Genomic DNA, 25761 nt, shown 5'->3' on the forward strand with positions numbered 1-25761 from the left:
CTCTGCTTTCACACTTTCCTTTCTCATTGTCCATGCACCATACTTTCTATCAAGCTCTGCCTTACAAGTGTTGGGGAGGGGCCAACCAAGCCTTTGCTGGCTACTTCCTCCTCTAAGATCCCGTAGCACAAATTATGTTAACCATCCACTTTGTACTTAACATGTGTATTATAGTTACTACTGTTGCATGACAACAAATTATGCCACAACTTAGTGGCTTAAAACAACTACTTTAATTTTGGATGATGTAGGTCAAGAATCAAGACAGGACATGGCAGGAATGGCTTATCTCTGTTCCACAATGTCTGGACTTCAGCTGGTAGTTACTCAATGGCTGAGGGCTGGAATCATCTGGAGGTGACTTCACTCACATGCCTGGTGGTTGATGACATCTCTAAATTACTACCTCAGTGGGATGTAAGCTGGGGTTGTTGACTGAAGCACCTACTTGAGCCTCTCTGTGTGGTCTGGGCTTCCTTACAGCATAATGGCCTCGGAGTAGTTTTCTTTTCCCTTTCTTTCTTTATTTTTTTTTTTTTTTCATTTCATTTCATTCTACTTTATTTTATTTTATCTGGTGGTTCAGTGCTTCAATAATGAGAGTCTGCACAGGCAAAGCAAAGCTGTATCGCCCAGTCTCAGGAGCCATACAGTGGCATTTCCTCTGCACTCTATTGTTCAGAAGCAAGTCCCTAAAGCCTACCAGATTCAAGGGAAGAGACAGAACCTCACCTCTCAGTGAAGAAGTGCCAAAGAATTTGTGGACATACTCATCTGTGTTGAAACCACCACAATATATTTCCTTGTGTCATTATTTTTTATGCATATGTCCTGAATCTTATGCTTCATGTTGTTCTAAGCTGATAGGGTTGCTAGAAATAGCAAATAATACAGAACTCCCCCATTAAATTTGAATTTCAGATGAACAAACTTTTATCATAGATACACAGATACCTCTGATCTAATATTTAAGACATACTTTACTAAAAAATTATTTGTTGTTTATCTGATTTATTCAGATTTAATTGGATGTCTGTATTTTATCAGATAACTCTATTCCAGCATATATCCCAGTGCTATAGGTATCAGAGAGGTTTATTTATGCCTGTTATTGATCCATATATGATATATGATTATATTGCTGAACAACTATATCTACCAGATCACTAGACTCTCCTCCCTCTATAGGAATCATAAAATGAAATTACACATTCTATACCCAGATCTTCCAGTTGCTAGGGACTTCCAGAAGTCCCTCAGAGCCTGGTCTGAATGCATAATTCTACTTCACTCCTTGGAACAACATAAATCATTAAGAAAAATTTACGGATTTTAGAGTTGCTGTCACTGGTAATTAGATTTGAAAACTTTGCAGCAAGGTTCTGTAAGGTTTTTAAAATAAAACTGGGCACATTTATACAACTTGATTGTTTTTATTTTTTTAAAAAGCACTATTTCAAAATGTTCATGCTTCCTTCCATCATTATCAACACAGTTCTCTTTCTGTACCAGTCTGTTTTGGAATATCCATTTTCTGAAATGTTTTTGTTTTGTTTTTCCAAATGTGCTGTTAAATTTTCAATAACAGAGGACCCACAGAGAGGCCTTCAAACTATTGTAAGTGGTTTATAAATCCCAAACCTCATTTATACAGTGAATATATATATTACTGAAAATTCAGTTTCATCTTCATATTTTTGCAGCTATGAGAAAAAGATTGAGTTGTCTACTGAATTTCCAGCACAAAGAGAGCCTTTTTTATTTATAATTGTATCTCATCAGCAGGTTTGTTTACACAAATTAGGTCTTTAAAGCTTGGATTTAGATGACAGAGGAAAAGAGTTTTAAAAGAGCTAAAGTGCTTTGCATAAAATGAAACGAAATAAAGGTTATGTACAATTGAGTTACAGAGTCAGGGTGAAAAGAGGTCAGACAAAAAGTGAGCCCAGCAATGCAATGGGATATGTGTGCCTTATAAGAAAAGATAACCAATTTAAAATAAAATAAAATAAAATAAAAAAGTTAAACAATGTTAGGTGGATTGTTTACAAATTGGCTTAATAATTCCCCTTTCAGTAACCTTGACTTTGAGTACTTCCCTCCCACACTGATTGTGGGCATGGCAATGTGTCTTGCTTTAGACAATGGCAAACCTGACATAGCACAGATTTGAAAAGTTCTCATGTAGTAAAGGTTTGTCTCTTGCTATTTTTCAGAACTCTGTTGCTGCTACCATATTAGAAGGCAAGGCTAATCTGCTGGCAAAGAAAAGATACATGGCCCAGTCATCCCCATTTCCCCAGCCAACTGCCAGCACCATCCACCCATTATATGAGAGAGATCACCCTAGAACAACCAGACCTCAAATGGCTGTAGAACTACATGGTCTACCCACAGTCTCAGAAGCAATAATAAAATGATTGTCAGCTTAAAGTTTTGAGGGGGTTTGTTATGGACCAAAATCTAACAGATACAAATATTTATTATCTCGTTTTAAATGGATGCTGTCCTATGATGCCACCTTATTATTTTGGGCCCAAATATCCAGCAAAAATTTTCTAGACAATCAGATCTTGTTGATGGCAATTTGAAAGCAGAATAACATTGCACAATGGTGGTAATTCAGAAACAGAATAATGGTACAACATAATATGGGAAAAGAATTAATATAAGCAGAAGATAAATGGCAAAACAGACAAAGAGGATAAACAATATCAGAACTAAGCCAATAGTAATTGACTTTCGTGAAACTGACGATATAAAAGGGGACATTGGGTTATAAATTGGAGCCAATTATATCAAATCTAAGAATAAAAGATAACCCAGTAAAGCTATTGAACATCTAAGAAGCTGACACTTGTGTTGTGCTAAAAATAAATGGCATGGTGGGGAAAGCTGAAATATACTCTGTTAACTGGTATATCTGTTACAATGCATGAACCCACATCGACCCATCTGAATTACCCCAAATCTGTAGTTTACATTACGGTTCACTCTTGATGTTGTATATTCTATGAGCTTGGACAAATGTACAATGACATATATCCATAATTATGATCTCATACATTTTCCTAAAAGTCCTCTGTGCTTCGCTTATTCATCCTTCTTGCCCCCCAGTGGTTTAGAGCAGGATCAGTCAGATCCATGACTGCCTCCATAGTTTTGCCTTTTCTACAATGTCAAATGGTTGGAATCATACAGTATGTGACCTTTTCAGATTGGCTACTTTCACTTAGTAATATGTATCTAAGGTTTCTGCATGTATTTTCATGGCTTGATAGCCATGATCCTACACTATAGCAAGAAACTGTTTTAGGAATTATCAAACATAAAGCACAATATGTCCTGTATAGTTTTAATATTGAGGGGATTTTTTAAATAGACAATTCCTATATGACATGTATAGAAAATCTTCATTAATCAAAAGGTTTGATTAGAATAAATTCATTTGTAATTGAATTCAGATTCATGCCATTTTCAATGTTTCCTAAAACTATGCAGGAAGTGTAATATAACTATGTAAATAATTTGAGATGTGTAAAATTGTTACATAATGTTTTTTTTCCATTTCCATGGAGTAAGGTCTAGTGAAAGCCTCCTAAATAAAATGCAGTAGATTGAGGTTCTACGCCTACTTCAATGAGTAACTTCAAATCATTTGACATCTCTACAATTTTGTTCCCTCAAAAATGACAGGATCTGTTCACCTCTTGCTTCAAGAGCAGTAAGGAGTGGAAACAAAATATAAGAGCTGGAAACAAAATATAAGAACTTGTATCTTATAGGGAAGATAAAACATATCATCGAATTGGAAAGATAAAACTACAACACTTGTAAAAACTCAAAAGCAATACAAAATCATACATCATTAATGCTATTAATAAATAAGCAATTTCCCTACTAATAGATTAAATATATTTATCCTAATATGTAAATTTTATTAATAGCATTATTAGTGAAATGTCATAAACAATATTGACCAAATTATTTAACTTTAGTAAGTCCTAGTTCAGAATGCACAGCACAAAGACAGATAACCTCCAAAGGTATTTGTTCGCTCTAAGGATAAAGATACAAACAGGAAACCAAATTAAGAGTAATATAGAGTATGGACTCATGAAAACTGACATGTCTCTCTAGACACCTCAGCAACTCCAGTAGAAAATCATTCTCTTTACTCAGCTTCTCTGTTTATGCTTCTTCCCCTGAGACTGCATCTTCATCTATACCCACTGCCAGAAGCAATTTTTTATTTATTCAGACTTCCCAACAAAGAGCACAATGCTCCTGAGAGCATCTTTACTAGGCAGAATTCTCCCAGCTAATTCATGTAGTGATTCACAATCTTGACCATAAATTAGAATTACTTGGAGAATTTTAACAACATACCAATTCTGGACCTGCCCCAGACAAAGTAAATCAGAATCTCTGGGATCAGGGGATACAGACTTAAACATCAAAAAATCGTTAAGTGCCCCTAAGTAATCGCACTGTGTAGCCAGGGTTGAGATCCACCAGATCTCCTTGGATGCTGATCCCTGATCCAATGAAGGATACCGTATGCCACACTTCCTCTGAAGGAAATATGGTTAGAATTTCAGAGTTTTCTAGTATACAATAAAAGGTTAAACTTACCCAAAGAGAGGTTTGGTCTTTGCCTTCAGCCTGAGAGGTAACCTTTATGCCCTTGAAACATCCTGAGTGATAAGAGAATTTTTGTTTACTTAGAAACATTGGGCCGTGTTAGCACAGATAGTTTGTGCTAAGAGTGTGATTTATGGTTTTGGGGCCCTAAGCCACAGAGTGTCAGCTCGGCCTCTGGAGGGCCTGGAGAAAGAATAAGGTCTGCCATGTGAGTAGTCAAATATGTCTATGTGACCAAGCCCCAATAAAACCTCTGGACACCAAAGCTCAAGTAAGCTTCCCTGAGTGGCAATACTCCATAAATATTGTCACACATCTTTGCTGGAAAATTTAGCACTGTCCTCAAGATTCCACTGTGAAAGGGAAACTGGGAGCTTGTGCCTGGAACCCTCTTGACCCTGCCCTATGCACTTCTTCCCTTATTTCATTTTAATCTCTATGTTCTTTGCTGTAATAAACTATAACCATGACTATAATGGCTTAGCTAAGTTCTGTGAGTCCTTCTAACAATTACTGAGCCTGAGGGTCACCTTGGAGACTCCCAAATTTGTAGTTAACATCAGAAATGAGGGTGATTGGGGGGATTTCCTGCACTTTGCATGGGGCCCGTTCAATTCACCCACCTCAGATGGTCTCCTCTGTGAAGAAGCTAACCCCCATCTTGAGTAATTCCCCATTTGAGTTGCACCAGCATCCTCTCTCCTATCTACAAGTGTTTGCATCAGCTTTTTCCCTTTCTGGGAATGTCTTTACTCATATTTATCATCGACTTATTCCTCATTTGTTATAAATTATCTCAGGTGTCACTTGCTTTCAGAAACCTCCACATCACATCCGGATTATATGTTTGCTTTTCATGTTCTCGTAGGATCTTGTACTTACAGCTAACATACACTTATCACATTATAACACTCACACCTGAAACTTATTGTTTTGTTTTTGTTCAAGCTCATATATCCTTGATAGGACTTTTACCAAGCTCCAATTTCAGCAGCAGAAAAAATTTAATATTTCAGACTCATCTGTTTGCTTTACTTTCCCATTTTCACTGTGCTTCCTCCCTAAGGTCATGGATAATGTTATTATGTTTGAGTTTCTTTATTTGTGAGAAAATACTAGAAAACCAAAAATAAGTACCACCAAGAGAAGGAATTGTAATACAAAAAAATAAGGGGAAAAGACTGCAAAATACCTTATTAATTCCAAGTCAATATAGAGGCAGTGAAAGAGTTTGAAAAGGAAGACAAACAATACAATGATAGTCAAAGAGCAATGGAGCCAAAGACTTACAGTAAAAATTATCATAAAAGTAATGATTCTGTTTGTAAAAAATGAATAGATGTAAATGAGAATTTAATAAAGACAGAACAAATTGAAAGTTTTCTCTAAATATTGGGAATAGGTTGGCGGCTTTAAAAGAAGGTGTGCATTATATTTCTCTTTCATGTGTTTTTGATATACATGGTTATTTCCAGGAACATAAGTCAATAGCAACAGAATTCAACTGAAAAATTATCTGTTTACAGGTTGTGAGTTTTAGGAGGTGGGGGCATTTATCTCTATGTCCCTAGCACAAAGCACAGGCCAGGATTGTGTTTGTTAGATAACTGAATGCCCTGCAAAAAAAGAATATAAATTTCAGAGGAAGATAATCCCTGTTCTAACACCATGTTAGATTATGGGCAACGTTGAAATTGGCCAGAACAAGAGGGTATTATCTAGAGTAGTGACTCCCAAATTCCAGGCCTTGGTCCAGTGCCAGTAAGTGATTAAACTATCATTGATTTCAATTTCTCCGCAAAAGAAAACACGTTTATTGTTTAATGTATCAAGTTTATCCTAAAACTAAACTAATTCCACATTCTTAATTTCTGCAACTATGTTTTCCCTATTTATCTCTGATCAAAACGTTAATTTATTCAATATAATAACAATGGGTAGTAATCTGTTTTATTAATATGGTTGCTTGGCAAATAGAAAAATCAAAACACTATGATAATTCCCCAAAACTGAGGAGAAATATTACTGGTGTGTGAAATTAAAAAGCCTGAGCATGTCCAGAAAATGTTATAGATGCCTCAGAAAATGAGAGAGAGCAAGCTCTGAGAAGACACTGTGGGACCCACACAAGTAGGGGAATGTGCGGCCAGTCACCACCCCAGTGACCAGAAGAGCAGTCACATGAGCAAACCACAGTTACAGAAAGAACTGTGCAGACTTTGTCAGAGCTGCACGCAGAATGGGTACTTGCATGAAGAAAAAAAAGAAAAACTCATTTTCACAGAGGTTTTTGACATTGGGAAATACGCTGTGTGAAACATTGAGATTCTAAGAGTTTTATCACTGTAAAATCACCTGCTGTGAAAAATAGTTTTGTTCCTTTTATTAAAACATGTCCTTAGTATAAATGATAAATGTCTAAGTTTTGCTTTGTCTTGTGCACCTGAAACTAATAACATAATAAAAATAAAAAAAAATGAAAAACATGTCCTTAGGATATGTTAGAGCTACTATATATGCAAGTTTAAGAGAATTTCATACCACTGGGCTTTCACCAAAAAAAGTTTTGCTAGGGATTTAATGGGAATTAAGCCAAGTGCAGAATCCCATAAAATAAATAAGAGGTTAATAATAAAAAAGTATGTATGTATTTATTTATTTATTTAACAAACAGTAATTCAACGAGTCTATTTGTGTCTCTGAGAATATAACTATTAAAAGAATAACTATTTCTATATTAATATGAACTTTAATTATTTGATTTTTAGTTTCTCAAATAATCATTCAACCTTTGTTTATTGTTTTAAACATCTGATTGAAATCCATTTTTCTATACAATATTTTAGTTTTGATCACAGCACCTATAAATTTATCAAGATTATGTGGGAAATTATTCTGTCAAAAATATTGTAAGATGTCACCACCCTCTAGTGACAAAGTTGTCTTCTATTATCATCTCTCATCCAAATAGGGTCATGATAAATCAGAATAAATAGTAAGGCCAAGGATTTGAAAATGGTTAAATAAATTTTTCAAAGCTCTTAAAACAGGAAATAGAGGCTAGAATGGGACGCGATTTTTTTAATGCCATTAAAAGAGCATGAATGGTAATAAACACACATAATTCTGACATTCCTTAAGAATTCAATTCCACATATTTACATGCACAAAACTACAATTTTCTTTACTTTCCTAAAACTTACCTTTATAAGGGTACTAGTCCCATATATGAGGGCTCCACCTTCATGATCCAATCAACTCCCTAAGGCCACACCTCCAAATGGTATCAAATTGGGGATTAGGTCTCAACATAGGAATTTGGATGGGATAGAAACATTCAATCCATAGCACTTAGTGATCCAGGAATCATCTCCACGGGGCTCTCTGTGCCTCTTCTGTCCAGGGGCATCAAATAGCCATTCCCTCTCTGAAGCTTTGCCGTATTTCAAGACTCTATGACTAAAAATTGGGGGCAGATCTCTTCCTATCTTGGGTTCTACAAACCTGTCATATCTTTTCACCTCTTCAGGATTCTAGTTCAGAAGCAGGGGTACACATCATCTCTCTGTGACCTCAAATCCACCAGCTCCTTGAAACCTGGGAGTATATTTGGCTGTCTCTAGTTGAGTTCCACCACCCCCAATCTTGCTTTAAGTGTAGAAGAATCACTTTTTGTAGTGAATGTTTTTGATAGAACACCTAATATAATCTGCTCAGTGGGGTTGAGCTTTTCGGAAACACAAATGCCAGAGATTCCAATCCTTTCTTACTTTCCTCCCTATCACACTCTCTAAAGGGAAAATATCAGGAGGAAACATTTTTTTAAAACTATGTATATTCTGTCATTGTCTCTACCCACCTAGTATTTTCAACCACTTAAAACAACTTTTCTTTCCATTTTTGATTATCATTCTATAAATAATCCATTGCTTTTCTCTCCCTTTGAGTGTATTAGGATACTTTTTGATCTCCAACAGGAATTTTTAATGCTTGATTTTTGTGTGAATATAGCAAGATGTTTGCTGTTTTTCCCAACATTTGTAAGATTCCTGAGGATATCAAAGTATTTAATTTCTACATAAGTAAGTACAGGGTGCTAGACAAGAAGTATATAGCAACATCCTAAAAAAAAAATGAGGTTTCTGCTTTAGTCTGAAATTTATAGGATGTGAATTACAGTTAATGCATATTCCTTTGGTTTGCTAATTTATAATGCATTTACTTAAAAATGGAAATAGCTTCAGGAGAAAATAGCACATTTTCATGACTTTGGAGGATAAGATTTGAAAATCTAATTAATGGTTTCATTTATAAATGATTAGATATTATAGACTGGTTAACCCATTTCCAGATATGCAAATGCCCTATCTTAGACAAGAATTGAGGGGTAAGTATGTTTTAAATACTTTTATTTTCAAAAAGAATAGATTGGGAGCAGGGGAAAGGAGACTATTAATGATGAGATAGAACTATTTAAAATTAGAAAGCATGAAATATATGGTGATGGAAGGAGAACTGACTCTGGGTGGTGAACACACAATGGGATTTATAGATGATGTAATACAGAATTGTACACCTGAAATCTATGTAATTTTACTAACAATTGTCACCCCAATAAATTTTAAAAATAAATTATAAAAAAAACAAAAAGACATAAAATTAGAAAGCAGGTGATTGCTTTGAAACTTTTTAATCCCAGTGGTAACTACATTTTGGGTAACTCCGAATACTAACTACATATTAGAAACACATAGAGAGATTTTTTTAAATGCCCATGTCTTGAATCCACCTATAGAGATTCTTTTTCAACTGTTCTGGAATGAAGCATTCATTTAAAACCACTTGTGGTGATTTAAAATGTGCTCCAGTGTTGAGCACCACTGCTCTCTCTCTTTAGGTCACAGAGCAGCTAAACACAAGAAAAAAAAATGAAACTATACAGTAATGGTTTCCCAAATGAATAAGATAAACTATCTTGAAGTAAGTTTTTATCAACACAAGCAATTTTCCACAATGTGAGAAAAAACAAATGTTCTTTATACGGGGCCTACACAGAAATGATAGAAATGGACATATATTATTTTTAGAAATCAGTTCAGAGCATCCTATGTCCAAGCCATCCATTGTATCCTCCATGGTGAGTAGGAAGCAAAAGCATTGAGCTGGGCTGGGGTCTTAGAAGGCTGAGCTGGATTTGATAGAAGCCAACGATGACCCAGAAATTAGGGATTCTGCGAGTCTGGTGAAGCCAGATGGAAGGATAGCCCAAATGAGAAAAAAACTAGGGTCAAAACAAGAAATAGACCAATACAAGGATGCATGCAAAGATGTAGCCTAAAACAGCAATACTCAGGGGAAGGAAGCATTTTAGTAATAGCAGAGTCTGTGGGTGGGTATGGAGCTCAGTTAGAACAACAACAACCAAAAAAAAAGGATTGATTTAACTTGCAATAAATGCTTCTGAACAAAATCATTATTATGATGATAAGGTGTTGTACTTGAATCCACAAGAACTATTTGAAGAAATTGTTAGACTGAAACTCTGGCATTATCTTTGCGCATGAATTGGCATCCATTAAAAGCTTTGGAGTCTAGGAAGAAGGAGGAAAAGAAGAATATGGAAGCACTACTTGCGCTGAGCTGGGAATCTAGTGAGAGGAAGAAAAGAGGATGGAGGTGACAGCATTGTGACCATCTATCTTGCCCAAACCAATGGACTAGTATAGACACTGTGTGGAAAGAGACGTTTGGGAACAGACAGACCTAGTATACTTCTCTAGGAAAGCCTAAGGGGCATTCTGGGCACAAGAAGTAAGGAATCTTGTTTCAGGCTTAGGAGAGAAAACAACCCCAAATTGAAGCAGGTAACGTTTTACCTGTTCTTCCTTCCACAGACTACGGTTAAATGCTGGGCCTCAGGGCTGTCACCAGCAACTGGACTCCTAGTGCATAGAAGAGATGCATATTAGTGAGGGGCCCTGAACACCTGTGAGACATCTTCAGAAGATAGGTAAAGAACGTGGAGAGCCTCAGGAGTTAAGGGTGGGTCTTGCATGTGCAGGCTGTAGCTTAAAAAGCCCTCTTTATTTAGATGTTAGTACCAATTATTTTATTTTTATCCAGAAGCTGCAGCCTGGTTTATTTGAATTGCATTATTATTGAATGAAACACTGTTTCACACTCTCTATATAATCATCTCACTTGAAACTTATACAAACCCTGTAGATGATAGGACAGGTTTTATCCCCATTTTACGCTAAAGTTCAAAAAAGATAAATACCTAGTTAGTATCACCCATCATGAAATTTAATGTTAGGTTTCCTGATTTAAAATAATAATAATAAGCCTGATGCTTGTCACTGGGCATGCTCAAGGTACAGATGAGGGCTTCTGATCGTGACTGTAGCTGTGTATTGAAAAGGTCTGTGCTCAAAAGAGAAAACCAGAAGTCACAGCACTGGGAAACAGTTATCAATAATACAACATGCTAAGAGGAATTTATGAGCTGAGTCCTCATATTGGTATCATGGATACCAATGAACACTATTTTCAATAGCATTTTTTTAAAAGATGCAGAAACCTTTCCCTTATACCAGCCTTCATACTACCCCTGAATGAAAACTTAAATAATAATACGAAATCATGTTTCTGGCAACCCTGTATAACATGCTTTTTTATGCCGGCTTGACCCAGTTTTAAGGCCCTGCCTAGAGGATGGTCAGCTTCCCTTCTTCAGAAGCTGACTAAGACCACGCTCCAACCACTTCCTTTATCGGACTCTCACACTCTGGACCACAAGCACCTATCCTAATTTGGGCCAGGTACCAACTATCTAGAGACAATCTCTAATGCCTTAGAGCCCACAATATTATTCAAATTAGCCAATCCACAGGGAGCCCGTTAAACCTAGCTAAACTCACCCTGCTTGCCATATATCAGCTGCCTCCTACAGCTCCAGCTTGCTGTTACCCTATCCCTGGGTGCAACCCCCTGTGTGGTCCTGAGTGACAGCCTTCTCTTGTTTGGAGCCGAAATAACAAAGAGCTATGCTTTCATCTATCTCATCTAACTTAGTGTCATTATGTTGTGTTCTGCCATCAAAAAAAAAAAAAATATATATATATATATATATATATATATATATATATATATATATATATGTTGCCTTACAGTTGTCTTGTTCACCCGCACTCGTCCCAGGATTTCACAAGGGAGTGCCTCAGCAAACAGAGGCCCGATGGAGAGATACCCCAAAAGCTCCTTTGAGGGGAAGTCTCAGCAAACTGAGACCCGATGGAATTATATCAGTGGTCCCTCCCCTTCAATGGATTCCTTGAGATGTGTGTGTGTGAAGGCAAAGTTCAGGCTGGAATACAATGGGAACTTTCGGAGAAACAGCCAGCAGGCTACTAATGTACAGATCTTGAGATTAACAATCTTTTACCTCTTTAGACGTTTACCAATAAAAACTACGCTTTGGCCGATTAGGGGTTCAGTCCCTGAGACTGTTCCCCTTGGCTCCGTGGTTCGTATTCTATATTCATGGCTACTGTCTTTTCTTAACCCTGTGCCGCCCTTCTCCCTCCCCACAACCCTCGTAGTGTGGGACGCCACACACACACACACACACACACACACACACACACACACATATATATGTATATATAAATAATCTTTAAATGTGTTATAGACTGAATATTTGTGTTCCTCCCAAATTTATATGTTGAAGCGCTAACTCTGTAATGACATTAGAAAATGGAACCTTTAGGAGGTAATTAGTTTTAAATGAGGTCATGAAATGAATCCTCCATGATGGAATTAATGCCCTTATCAAATGACGGAGAGACATCAGAGCTTCCTCTCTCCACCATGTGAGGACACAGCAAGAAGATGGCTGTCTGCAAGCCAGGAAGAGTCCTCACCAGAAACTGACCATACAGTTCCCTGATCTCAGACTTCCAACCACCAGAACTGTGAGAAGTAAATTTATGTAGTTTAAGCCACACACCCAGTCAGTGGTATTTTGTTATAGCAACTAGAGTTAAGACAGGATCTTATGAAACACCATGGAAAGGAGGCAAGGTGAGGTAGTCCTTCTGGAGTACAAGGTGTTCTTGTACTTACGTGATGCAGGTATAGAGATTGGAGAATTAGGTAGATAGCTTGACTCTCTTTGACTATTTCTTCCAAATATCTGTTTCCTCCTCTGGACTTTTGACAGGTGAGATTGAGTATGGGGCACCTGCCTAAGGGCAGAAACACTACCATGAGAAGAAATCTCTGTTTTAAGAAGCAGGATACAGGTGGGGAAATAATGGTTGGCTGGCTGGTTGGATGCATGGATACAAGGCCATCTCACTAGTTCTCGGAGAAGCTAAATCTTTCAGTTTTCATGTAAGAACAGACTTAGTAACAGAAAAACATGAAAATGTGAGCTAAGTTTACATTGTTTTTAACTTGCCAATATCATAAAGCCAAAGTGTAATTTTAAGCAGCCCAGGGCTGAAAGACCAAGCCATCATGTACTTCAAGTTCAGACAAAAAGAAACCCAGTCATTTATGTTTCCTAATAAAGACACCATTCTTCACATACATCAATATGTGCTACAGCACTGGCATCTATTGTTGCCTGTGTGTGAGAAAAACAGAACAGGCGACAGGGAATTAGGAAGATTTACAAGGATCAAATTCAGCAATGTGCAAGATCAGAAATAAAGGCAAAGAGAAAGAAGTTAACTCTTATGACAAAGCATGAGTGGGTAGATGATTCTGCTCACCTACGGCTCACCACTGCCTTTGAAATCTGTAGGGCATCCACAGACTGCCCTACAGCATATGGAAGGCATGTCACTGAAAATTAGACTCTAGTGTAAAGCTATGTCTGAAGCGTCTCACTGATTTCTGAAGCAAAAAACAAACTACAACACCAGATAGCCTCAGGTCACTTTGAAACAGGAAATGTAAACAAATTCCTAGCATTCTATTTAACGCCTTGATTCATGAAAACTAGAATAGCACTGAAATTCAATTTCAGAGGAAGGTTTGAGAAAAACTTTAAGTTCTACAAAATATTTAATGAAAGCAAAAGATACCGAAATTTTTTAAAAGCCTAAGCATACATAAATATAATGCTATCCTTAATTTTTTAAAGGGGGCAATTTAGTCTGTTTCTTTGGAAAACTAAAATTATTTCTGACACCTATTGAATATACGAGTATTAAATTAATTTTAGAGTTTGTAATATTAATCCTTGTACTAGTATGAAAAAAGAAAGATTACAGACTTCATTCTGGAGAATTCTATAGATATCACATAAAAATTTAGCAACAACCTGTATGTCTCATAAGAAAAATATACCCTTATATACAGAAGCCTTTGAGCAAAAACAGTCCAAAGAAAAAAGCAAATTGCCTTCATTTTTTAAAATAAAATCTCTTTCAAGCAAATTACTGAGTCACTTTCAGTGCCTCAAGTTTGCTTTAAGAGATTGTTCATTTAAATTGCTTTTCATGATTGATTAGCATTCATTTTATCTAAGGAAAAACATTGTTCACACACAATATTATAATTACATCTGTTTTCTGTGCTTAGCTAAAAATTTTTCCAGATATCTGCTGCTGACAATTAAAACTTAATTCAAATTTTTGTTATACTATTTTCATATTAACAGTGCTTCTTCCTATAAAAAAAAAAAAAGAAAATTATACACTTAGAGAGTTGGTATAGAAATGGAACGCTAGTGTCCCAGAACCATTGAATGACTTCAGAAGAGTTTGCTCTTAGAAAGTTTCTTACTTATCCTTGCTTGGCCTAAATCTGATTATTATTATTATTCCTAATTTATATTTTATGGAACTAGAAGTCAAGCAATGGCTCTCAGGCAGCAGTATCTGAGAGGAAGGAGGTAACCCATTGGGCTCTAAGGGACTCCAGCAGGAAGCTAAGGAGAACTTTCTCAAGGAGAAAATGTCCCCAAGTAATTTTCCACAAATCTAAGATGAATATATCTTTGAAATTGACATATGTCTCATAATTGATAGCGCTAGAAAAGCCTAGTTTAATGAGCATTGCTTTTTGTTTCATCGTAATACATAAAATAATGGGCTTCTGACGATTGAGAGCATGTTAGAATGGATGAAATATGGAAGAAATCAACAGGGCACATCCTTCATGAAGAACCCAAAGAAGTACAAGTTACTGTACGTTGTATTAATGGTGTGCAAAGAACCCAAGGAAATGCATGATACTAAAGATCTGACACATGACTGTCATCTTCTCTTTTTTTAACGTCTTTGTTATTTAAAATGATCTATTATATACATGTAATTTTATGTAGTGTGATCATTTTAATAGTTTTTGTTTTCAGTTAGTTTTTTAGTCTTTATGAACTATTATTTCTTTTCATTGTTTCCTTGGCTCTCTATGACAGACACACTGTCATATTGACCCTTAGTGATCCATGTCCTTGTAGTAATCTAATCACCTGCCCTTGGGTGTTGGTGGGACCTATGACTTTCTTCCAACCAAAAAAATACAAGGTCTGACAATTAAGTTCCCAAACTTGTTGCAATGATATTGCTAACTTTTTTTGATATCAGAAGGATTATTCATTATGAATTTGTACCAACCGGACAAACAGTTAACCAAGTTTACTATTTGGAAGTGCTGAAAAGGCTGAGTGAAAAAGTTAGACGACCTGAACTTTCACCAACAGTTCATGGCTCTTGCATCACAACAACACACCAGCTCACACAGCACACAGCACTGTGAGGGAGTGTTTAGCCAGTAAACAAATAACTGTATTGGAACACCCTCCCCACTCACCTAATCTGGCCCCCAATGACTTCTTTCTTTACTCAAAGATAAAGGAAATATTGAAAGAAAGACATTTTGATGACATTCAGGACATCAAGTGTAATAGAACGAATGACAGCTCTGATGGCCATTCCAGAAAAAGTTCCAAAATTGCTTTGAACGGTGGACTAGGTGCTGGCATCAGTGCATAGCTTCCCAAGCGGAGTACTTCAAGGTGACCATAGTGATATTCAGCAGTGAAGTATGTGGTACTTTTCCTAAGATGAATTCGCGAAAGTAATTGTCAGCACTCACATAGCAAAAGTGATGGGATGGGATGTCACTCTTATGATTATATTCCATTTCATGACTCCATCTTAGCTGATTTAGCAACAGGGGACCCTCCTACTGGCCTTGTAAAAGCAAACATCCATGTTGTGAACTGCCTATGGAAAAGAACACCTGACAAGAAAATTCCAAGTAGCCTCTAGGACATTAAGGTGACCTCCAGCCAATAGCCAGTGAGAATCCAAGGCCCTGACTCATGCAAGGAAATGAACTTTGCCAATAACAGTGAGAACTTAGAAAAATATTATGGGCTCCAGAAAGGAATTCAGTCTAGCCAAGACCTTGATTACAGTTTTACATGATGCTGAGCTCAGCTTAGCAGGTCTGACTCCTCCTGACCCATAAAGACTGTGAGGAAATAGGTATATTTTGTTTTAAGCTTCTAAATTTGCGTTAATTTGTTACACAACAGAAGATGAAGATGTTACTCTTCTCCTCTCTGTTCCTCCCCTCTACCCATATCATCACTACCCAGGAAAATCAGGTGACAAACTTTGTTAGATTATAAAATTATAAGTATTTACAAAATGCACATATTTATAGTGTGAGGTTCTTACCTATATTTCAAAATTCATATATTATGCAACATCATCAGCATCCTGCTTTTCTCACTCACCAACACCTCACGGAAGTCCTTCCAAGTTTCCTACTGTGGTTCTAATACAATATTTTTAATGACTATAAAATAGTCCATGGTATATATGTGTTGTGATGAGCATTCACTTTGTTTCCAGCTCTTTGCCACTATGAGAAATGTTACAACCAATATTCTATATGCAGTCTTGGGTGCTATTACTTCTACTGGCTAGATTCCTGAGAGGGACTGCTAGGTTAAAATGAACTATACATTTATTTCTTTCAATAGACATTACCGCATTACTTCCAAAAGGGATGCAATCATTTACATTTTTATTAGTAACATCTAAAAATGCCCTCACCCCTTCATTCCTGGACAGAAACTAGTGTTTTCCTTCTTTTTTAATTTTGGTCAGTCTGAGAGATATATAGATGTTAGTTTAATTTGCTTTTGCCTACCTATAAGGAGTTTGAACTTTTTCAGATTACTTATTCTATGATTTCCCTACTTTTATCCTTTGCCCATTTGTCTCTTGGATTATCACTCTCGTTGATTTGTAAGAACACTTTGTGTATTAATCTTCTGTCTGTGTTCTGCATGCAGATATTTTTTTCCAAATATATTGTTTTTTCCATTCACATTTTAAAAAATAAAAGCTCTCTTTCCCCTCCGTTTATACTCATGGTCTTCTAAAGTTTCTGTATATGTTTGTTATTATGTTTTTGTTAAATTTAATTTTTAATCCATCCAAAATTTGTCTATATGGTTTGAGGTATTGGTACAATTTCATTTACTTCCTGGTGAGTAGCCAATTGGGCTAGCACCATATGTTGCAAAATCATCATTGTCCCAATGATTTAAAATATCACCGTGTCCATATGTTCAATTTTCTTCTTTACCAAGATCTATTTTCAGATTTTGGATTATTTTCCCTTGGTATGTTCTGATGCCAATGCCACATTGATTCAAATACAGTAAATTATAGCATACTCTCATTTAGTAAGGCAAGCTCTCTTTCTCTAGTCATCTTGTTCAAAAATATCTTAGTTTAAGTCAGGCATGTATTCCTTTATTAAAAATTTTATAATATTTCATCAGATTGAAAAAATATAGCTTGTAGAGAGCTCCAATTAAAAACGAATTTCATTTTAATATTAACATGTAGAAGATTCACACTTTACTGTAATTGTTTCCATCCAAACCTATAGTCCAGCCCTTTATTCGTATTTAATGTTATGTTCTTCAATAAAAACCCGTAGTTTTCAACATACGATGAGCCTAGCACCAGTTCTCTCCTTGGGATCTCTCCAGAGACTCACTAGAACACAGACATAATAAGCTCAGCAAATTCTCTCCTATTTTCCTTTTTCCCTACATTTTCTTTTTTCTTTATAATGTTTATTCATTTAATGAGAATTTGAGTCCCTGCAATTGCAAAATACTTAAACATGACGAGGTACTATGTATTTTGGGACTTGCCTTAACAAGAGTTACTTAGTAAAAGTTAATTTTATATAAAGACAAATAAAAGCTTTTGCACAATTTACTTTTCTCTCTGGCAAGGCTTTCACATAAAAGTATTTTTCTGTATTTCTATCAAGGATAATGTCAGTAAATAGTCAAATTTTGCAGTATTTGCTGCCCTCGAAAATATAAGTTGAACTCAGAGTCCCAAAGAAATGGGAATGATTACATTTGTTTTTGTAATCCCCTTTAATGGAAAGCATTATCAATCAAATCAGTGGACTCAGACACATTGATACTAAATTATAGTCTTAGGTTGCTTTTTTTTATGCTAATTGTAAACAACTTTCAGAGGATTTTCTTCTCTTCCACACTGAAATACAAAGGACATGAGAGAGAGTTGATTTGGATTTTAAGGAGATGAATGGAAAAAGAAGCCTTTAGGATATCAACACACAAACACGTGAGCACACGCACAAACACAATTAAACATATTTTTCTTCCAGACAAATATTTTATCATACTTAAAGTCAAACAAAAACACAGTATGTTTTCTTTAACTATACCACTATGGAAAACATAATTTTAAATTGTCAGTGTATTTTAATCAGACCACTTTAATCCTACAAACCAAAAATACAAAATCTGAGGTTTTTATCATTCATCTGAGTAAACAGAAGAATAACTGCAAGCATAAAGCTTCCTTTTTTAAACATTTGAAAATAAATTCAAAGATCAATGTAATCATATTTCCCTTTTATAGGTAAGTATGTCCCCTGCTGCTCTAATTGCTTTTTTCTCCCTCTAGCAATAGGACAGCTGTTAGACACCTCAAAAAGCAATATTCTTCTGCCTGGAAAATCATGCCTTCCCCTTTCCCCAACAGCTCCTGTGACCAATTGGCTTCTAGAGTTCCTATAAGTAATCTCCTAATTTTACAAAGTTAAGAAATAAGATTTTTCAAGTATCTTTATATCTAAAAGCAAACTAAATACAGTAAACTGTTTATAACAATTTGAATTTCATTTTGAAAGATTATTACTCTTACAAGCACACAAGTTTACATAGCGCCCCTCAATTTTAAGCAAAAGTATCAAAATTATGACATTATAATATGATCTCAAATTATGACTATGATAAGGTGCCAAAGCTGCTTTGTTTCTCTCTGAATTTCTTAATTCATTAAATAAAAAGCATATTTTTTCCAGAAACCTAAGAAAAAGGAAAATGATTTCATGATCTCATAGTAATTCAAACCATATAATTTGATAGCGCTTAGGTTATGTTGTATCCATTTAGGTCTTAAAGACTTTTTCAAGCATGCTAGATTACAAGTAAAGATAAATTTCATTGGCTCCATTTGCTACAACCAAAACAAAAGTAAAATAAAATGACATGATGAATAGACTTACTCAAATATAGTTAATACTAAAATGTCAGGGTAATAGCAGTTCAGCAAAATGGGTAGATAGCACAACATGAATAAGATTTCAGTTGCTCAGATCAACAATATGACATTGATTACATGAACAACTTGAAAATAATAGGTTTATCCAATAGTCAAATATATTGTCCTCATCTAATACTAGGTTAAGAAGGTACATCCTGTCCTGCCCTGATCCAGCCTGGTGTTTGTGCTTTTCTTTTTGTTTCTTATCTGTGTCCCCATCAGTCTCAGTCATTTACACAAAGCCTAAAAACTCATTCACTCTAAAATAGAAATGGCTAGTGTGTCCAGTTATTTCTATTTGAATTATCCTTAATATTAGCATAAAAGTTTTTGTCTCTTATTAAAGGAAATCATGGGGAAAGTGGAGGGATGTTAACTTGTGGCTTGAAAATGGATTTCTTCCACTAGAAATAGGAAATAGTTGACCTGTAGATACACAGTTTTCTCATTTTGCTCCCACTCCCATTTCTCCTGCCCTTATTTCTCTAAATCTTTTTAATCACTTTCCTGAATCATAACACTATATTACATTCTACCAAAAACAACTTTCTACCTACCTCAAAAAACTTAGGTCCACATGGAAGGATGAAAAGGACAGCCATTAAAGTTCAATTTCAGTAGAAATCCTCTTATCTGACACATCAGCATTTGTAACTGGTCAGTTAATCAAAACCAGTCGTTGTAAGGAGCTGAATCATTAAAAAGTAATAAAAGCTTTTGGAGACAAGCTCCCTGACTTATGGTAAGTATGCAACTGTCCCCAGGAGGGACAGAGTACGTGAGAAAGCAATCCTGAGTCATCTGCATTCAGCTCGCTCTGAACATGGCTATGTTTTGCAGAGGGAATGTAGAGCACCAGTTTAACTGGCAAGTTAGATAAATCAAGGTATGCTAAGAAGCCTCTACTTAGTACAACATGACCTCATAGATCAACATAATTCCAATAAAGCTTGAGCCAGATATAGAAAAATCCAGTTACCCCAGAGAGTTCTCTCAGGAGACTTTCTCTACAAAAGAGAGCAAAAAAGGAAGACGGTACTATGACCGTCTTTAACATGTTTATAATATTAAGATAATAACTACTGGAGGAAATGAAAATAACTCCAGGAACAGGGTAGACTGAAGAGCACAAATAATTGAAGCAATCTGCAAAGCGGTAGCAGAAGAGTCCTGATTTGGTGAAAGATGTGTTCAGCGGCCATTTTTGCAGCCTGAAGCTGAGACCATTACCATTTTCTGTGATGCTAAGAATTGCAGGTGTCACTATTATTCAATGAATAATGTTACCCTAACCTTGAAATGCAAAATTTTCATCTCATATGGGTAGCATTTTGTGGTACTTAGAGAGGAAAACAACTTTCTAATGTGAGGATTTAAAGAAAATAAGTCTACAAGAATATTTGATAAAATGAGAATGAATTGTTTTAACAGCAGTGGCAGATATTAGAGTGATCAAAATCCACACAACATTTATAGATGATGATTCATCTTTAGTAGACCCTTAATTACCACATTTATCTTAATTATTGGAACCTGTTCCAGAAATATTAAAAACAAGTGTGAAATAAAAGATAGCATCAATATAAATGTCACTCTATGTGAAAATAAACTGCACTTGCAATTGTGATAAGTAATATGCAACTTTTGGGATATCAATAATTTAGAACAACATTTAGAACAAAAAATCAATTGGATACCTTTCATTATGAAAACCCGTTCTCACACAATAGGATTTATAGATGATGTAATACAGAATTGAACACCTGAAATCTATGTAATTTTACTAACAATTGTCACCCCAATAAATTTAAAAAAAAAGAAAAAGAAAAGAAAACCTGTTCTCACATTCTGATGGTGGAGAGCAGAAAATGGAATACGTAGATACATTTTGAATGAAAAAAAGGCAATTTTTAAAATTCAATCTATAGTAGTACCTCTATTTCTTCTTTAGAATTTTTATCAGTGCTGCATTTAATTCATATTTCTAAATATATAAAAGATAATTCACACGGTCAAAAATTATAAAGTTTAAAAAGATATACAGTGAAGACTCCTTCTGTCTAAGACTGTCTTCATCTGCCCAGTTCCCAACTATCCCCTTCCCAGTAACAACTATTTTATGGAATGAATGTTTACATATATATTATATATGTATATGTATATTATAATACATATATATAATGTATATATTCATTTTCCAAATTTACACAAATCATAGCATATTATACTTTCCTGGACCTTAATTTTTCATTTAACCTTATGTCTTAGAATCTTTCAGTACATAGAGCACTTGTTTGTTTATTTGTTTTGTTTGCTTGTTTAACAAATGAAAAATATTCCATTGGATATAGTGAATAGTATTGTAATAACTATGTATAGTGCTAGATGGGTACTATACTAATTGGGAGGATTACTTTGTAAATTATATAAATGTCTAACCACTATGCTGTACACTTGAAACTAATATAAAATATTGAATGTTAACGCTAATTGAAAAACTAAAAAGTAGAATAAGATTCAATACAACAAAGAACACAAATAGGCATCAACAACATTTATTTTAAATATTTTTATAATATTGAAACTAAGAGGAGCTCTTTATTGCTCATCACAATTATTGTCAAGTAGCTAACAGCGGGATTAGTTTGTCAGACAGAATAGGGGAGGACATTGGCCTGGATGCGGAAAGGAAAGGAGAGGGAATGCAAAGCAGAACAAAAGATTTTGAACCCAGGATAGATATAACATCAGGAACTGTGACCTGGAGAAATCACCTGAGCTAAGGAAATAAGGAAGTATTATTTCCTAATAATCATTCCTCCTTCTAAGGACACATTTCAATTTCTATGAATTTCTGACCATTGTCTAAATTACTGAATTTGTTAAATCTTCTTAAGACACTAAAATCTATTTAAAACCATTACTGTATATTGACTAAGAGATTACATATCAGCATTGTTTATATTTAATATTATTAAAATTTATTTTATTTTTAAGTAAAAACTTGACTTTTTCTGCAATTATTGAACATATATCTATATGGTAAAAAAATGATTTTTTAGATTAATTCTGGATGTTCTATAAACAGCCAAGATTCCACAAGTCTGACTAAATTTTCATTATCTCAACAAAAAATGGTTTTGCGGAAGTATAAAGAGATTGAACCTTTAAGTGGCTATTCTATGTGGATGATGTTTAGGGTGCTGTGAGTTTATGATTATACATATACAAAGCACTTGATAGGAAAACAATTTTAGGAGAGCATCCTACTGATTATAATAATAATAATAAAACATTTTTTACTTTTTCTCTAATATAATCCTTATTTTAAACAGAATTCCAGACAAAGCTGCTATACATATTTCCTGCTTTCTACCCCATTTGTCTCCCCAAAAATGATTAAATCACCACAGGCTAACCACAAAAGGCATATGTGCAAAGCAAATTGGGAAATTAAAAAAACAATAACTGCTGTTTAAATGGACTTAAAGAGAATAAATCTGGACATGCACAGCATAATCCTTGGACCCTTGGGGGTCTAGCTAAAATGTTTGTAACACAAGGGAGTTTGTTTGATGATACTGTAGTAATTTACATTTATTTAGGTTAGATTGCTGTCTTCCTAAGGAAACAAACTATTTGTACCAGCTCTTCTCAAAAACAGACTACATGTGTACATTCTTGATTAGTGACACATATTAAGATTTTCCTTTATCTTTTATTTCTAAATTGTTCCTTGCTAGAGGCAGATATTTATGAAATAACTCATTAAATGACATTATTCCATCACAATGTAGAGGAAAACAATAAACTACATTTTGTGACTGAAAAAAAAAGAAAAACATTCCATTGTGGTGATGTATAATTTATTTAACCAATACATGCTATGGACTTGTACATCCATCATTTCATACTCACAAGAATTTATTTCTGACAAAATTGCTGTTTCAAAAAGTGAAATGTACATTTGTAACTTTGACACATATTGTCAAGTTGCCTTTCACACGCAGTTAATATCATTTACATTCCATGAGCAATGAATAGGCATGCTTGTTTCCCATTATCAATAGATATAATAAAAATCAAAACTTTGCCAATATGACAGGATAAATGGTAACAGTATACTTTTAATATGCATGTCTCTAATTTTCAGTGAAGTTTACTACATTTATATTTGTTTTTTAAATTACTTGTATTTTGTTATTTGTGAGCTATCTGTTTATATCTTATACCCTCTTATCTTTTGGGTTGATCACTAGGAACTTTCTGTAAACTAGGTTAGCTCTGCTTGTGATGTGGGTTGCAAAATTTTTCCAAGTTTGCAATTTGTCTTTTGACTTATCATGTGGTGCTTTTGTCATAAAGAATGTATCCAAATTCACTATGTTTTTTTATGGATTCTGGATTTTGATTCATAGTTTAAAAAGCCATCCCACTGAAAAATAAATTTTCATCTAGTATTTTAATGGCATCTTTCTTTACATATAAATTTTTGATGCATCTCGAATTTATTATAGTGTATAATGCACAATGTGGATCCAATTTTATTTTTTTCGGAGAGCTACCCAACATCCCAGGACCATTTGTTAAATAATCTACTTTTACACTTTCAACACTTTAAGGTTCTATATACGTGTTTTCTTGAATATGCGTAAAAAATTCTAGGAGGACATATAAGAAGGTAAGCAAAGCAATTGCTTATGTGAGGGGAGGGATGGGAGAAAGAACATAGACTAGATATTGGGCATATGGAGCAAAAAATGGCATAGACTTTTTACTATATTTTTCATTTAATTTAATTTTAGTATTACCTAATCAAAAACTAAAATAAAATATAATGTAAAAAATATTAAATTATTAAAAACAGGGCCCATTTTCTACCTGTTGACATATCATAATTATGCTATGCTCAATATTTTATAACTAATATGGAATTAAAGTGATTATATTGTCCTAAAACCTTAGATATTTCAACATGTTTCCCATGAAAGCAAGTACAAATTGAAGCATTTTAACCCAGAGCAAATCCTAATAAAAATGAATTAATTGGGCTTATTCTCTCAAGTTTTAAAAGTTAATCATCATGATGACCAAGGAGAAGATAATGAGTGTATAATTAACAATTTATTATAGTTTTATATTCTGAGAAGACCATTAGTCTTCTTTTATATTAATGTTACAGCTCTGAATAATGAGTTAATGTTACAGCTCTGAATAATGACCAAAGACCTGTGCAAAGTCTTTCTGAGATAAGAAAACAATTTTATTATTTTCAAATAATATTTTTATTGTTACTCTTCTTAGACAGACATGATAGCATTTGGAAATGTTTAGCTCTCAGTATAGCTGCTATTCAGGTTACATAAGACAATATATTGTCTGCATAGCTGACATTTTAAACAATTTTCAATTGTCAAAAGATGTATCCAAGAAAAGACATCTGCACATTTTCCTAATTTACTATGGCTTATCTCTTAAGATCATCTGAGAGCTATTGTTTGAAGCCACTATAGAAACTGTTTCTTTCCTAAACAATTGCATTTAATCTAATTAATAAGATAGAGACAAAGAACTATATGAGAAAAGTTTTCATGTTAATAGGCTTTATGGGACATACTGACCTGTTATTTCTAAAGCAATAGCAAACACTTCTGAGGCTATGATAATGCAGCTTACAATATTAAATTATTTTTAGCAAAAACACATTTTTTATTTTTGCTCAGCTAAATTATAAATTACATAATGTAATGAGAATTGTTTGGAGCTTAACACTATGGGACTATACAAGCCAGAACACTTTCAAAATCAAGTGACAGAAAAATATATGTGAGAAGACCAAATAATACATCTCCTGCTGAATCCAAGAGTTTAAACAATGAAATCAGGACTTTGTTCTCACCTCCTTGACTTTGGTTCTGCTTGCCTTTGCTTTGCTTCAACTCAGAGAGGATTTTTTCTGTGTGACAGCGAAAAGGTTGCAGGTATCCTAAAACCATATGGATTATAGAAGTCAGAAGCCTGGAGGACTTTGAATTGTCCAGTTTGCGTTACATGCACATCCCCATAGCAACCATTGAGATCAGGAGTGTGCAGTGCTCTGACTGGCAAGCCTGGACTGGAAACTAAGAGGGTTCAGGAAACATGAGCTGGCCAGGCCCAGCTTATTGTTACGGAATGGGAGAAGAAGAGGTTCTCTAAAAAAGAGGTGCTGAAGAAGTTTATCTATATATTTTTCTTTTCACTTATAACTGATGCTAAAATATCAAACCCAGTGGATTGAGCTTTAAAAGTTCTGAAAAGGATTTCTTTGAAGCCTTTCCTATTCACATGTTAGAACCCTGTTATATTTGAGAATATTGTTTGGCTTCAATCCTGGGAATTAGGTCTCCCAACGGCACTTTAGACATTCTAGTGACATCCATTTCTCCCTCTGATAGGCTCAGGAAATGCCTTCCACTTCTAGGCAAAAACAAGTGATACAAGA

General features: G+C 34.8%; 1 protein-coding gene across 1 annotated transcript in view; it reads right to left on the minus strand.

The window, feature by feature from the left end:
* The window catches only part of PDE1A (phosphodiesterase 1A), a 398473-nt gene extending 373236 nt beyond the window's left edge, over nucleotides 1-25237 (minus strand). Inside the window, exon 1 of the mRNA XM_074338956.1 lies at nucleotides 25177-25237. The gene's annotated coding sequence lies outside the window, so the exon portion shown is untranslated. The remainder of the gene's footprint in view (nucleotides 1-25176) is intronic.
* Between the last annotated feature and the right edge of the window lie 524 nt (nucleotides 25238-25761).

Source organism: Rhinolophus sinicus, linkage group LG01 (assembly GCF_036562045.2).
Source record: "Rhinolophus sinicus isolate RSC01 linkage group LG01, ASM3656204v1, whole genome shotgun sequence".
NCBI lineage: Eukaryota > Metazoa > Chordata > Mammalia > Chiroptera > Rhinolophidae > Rhinolophus > Rhinolophus sinicus.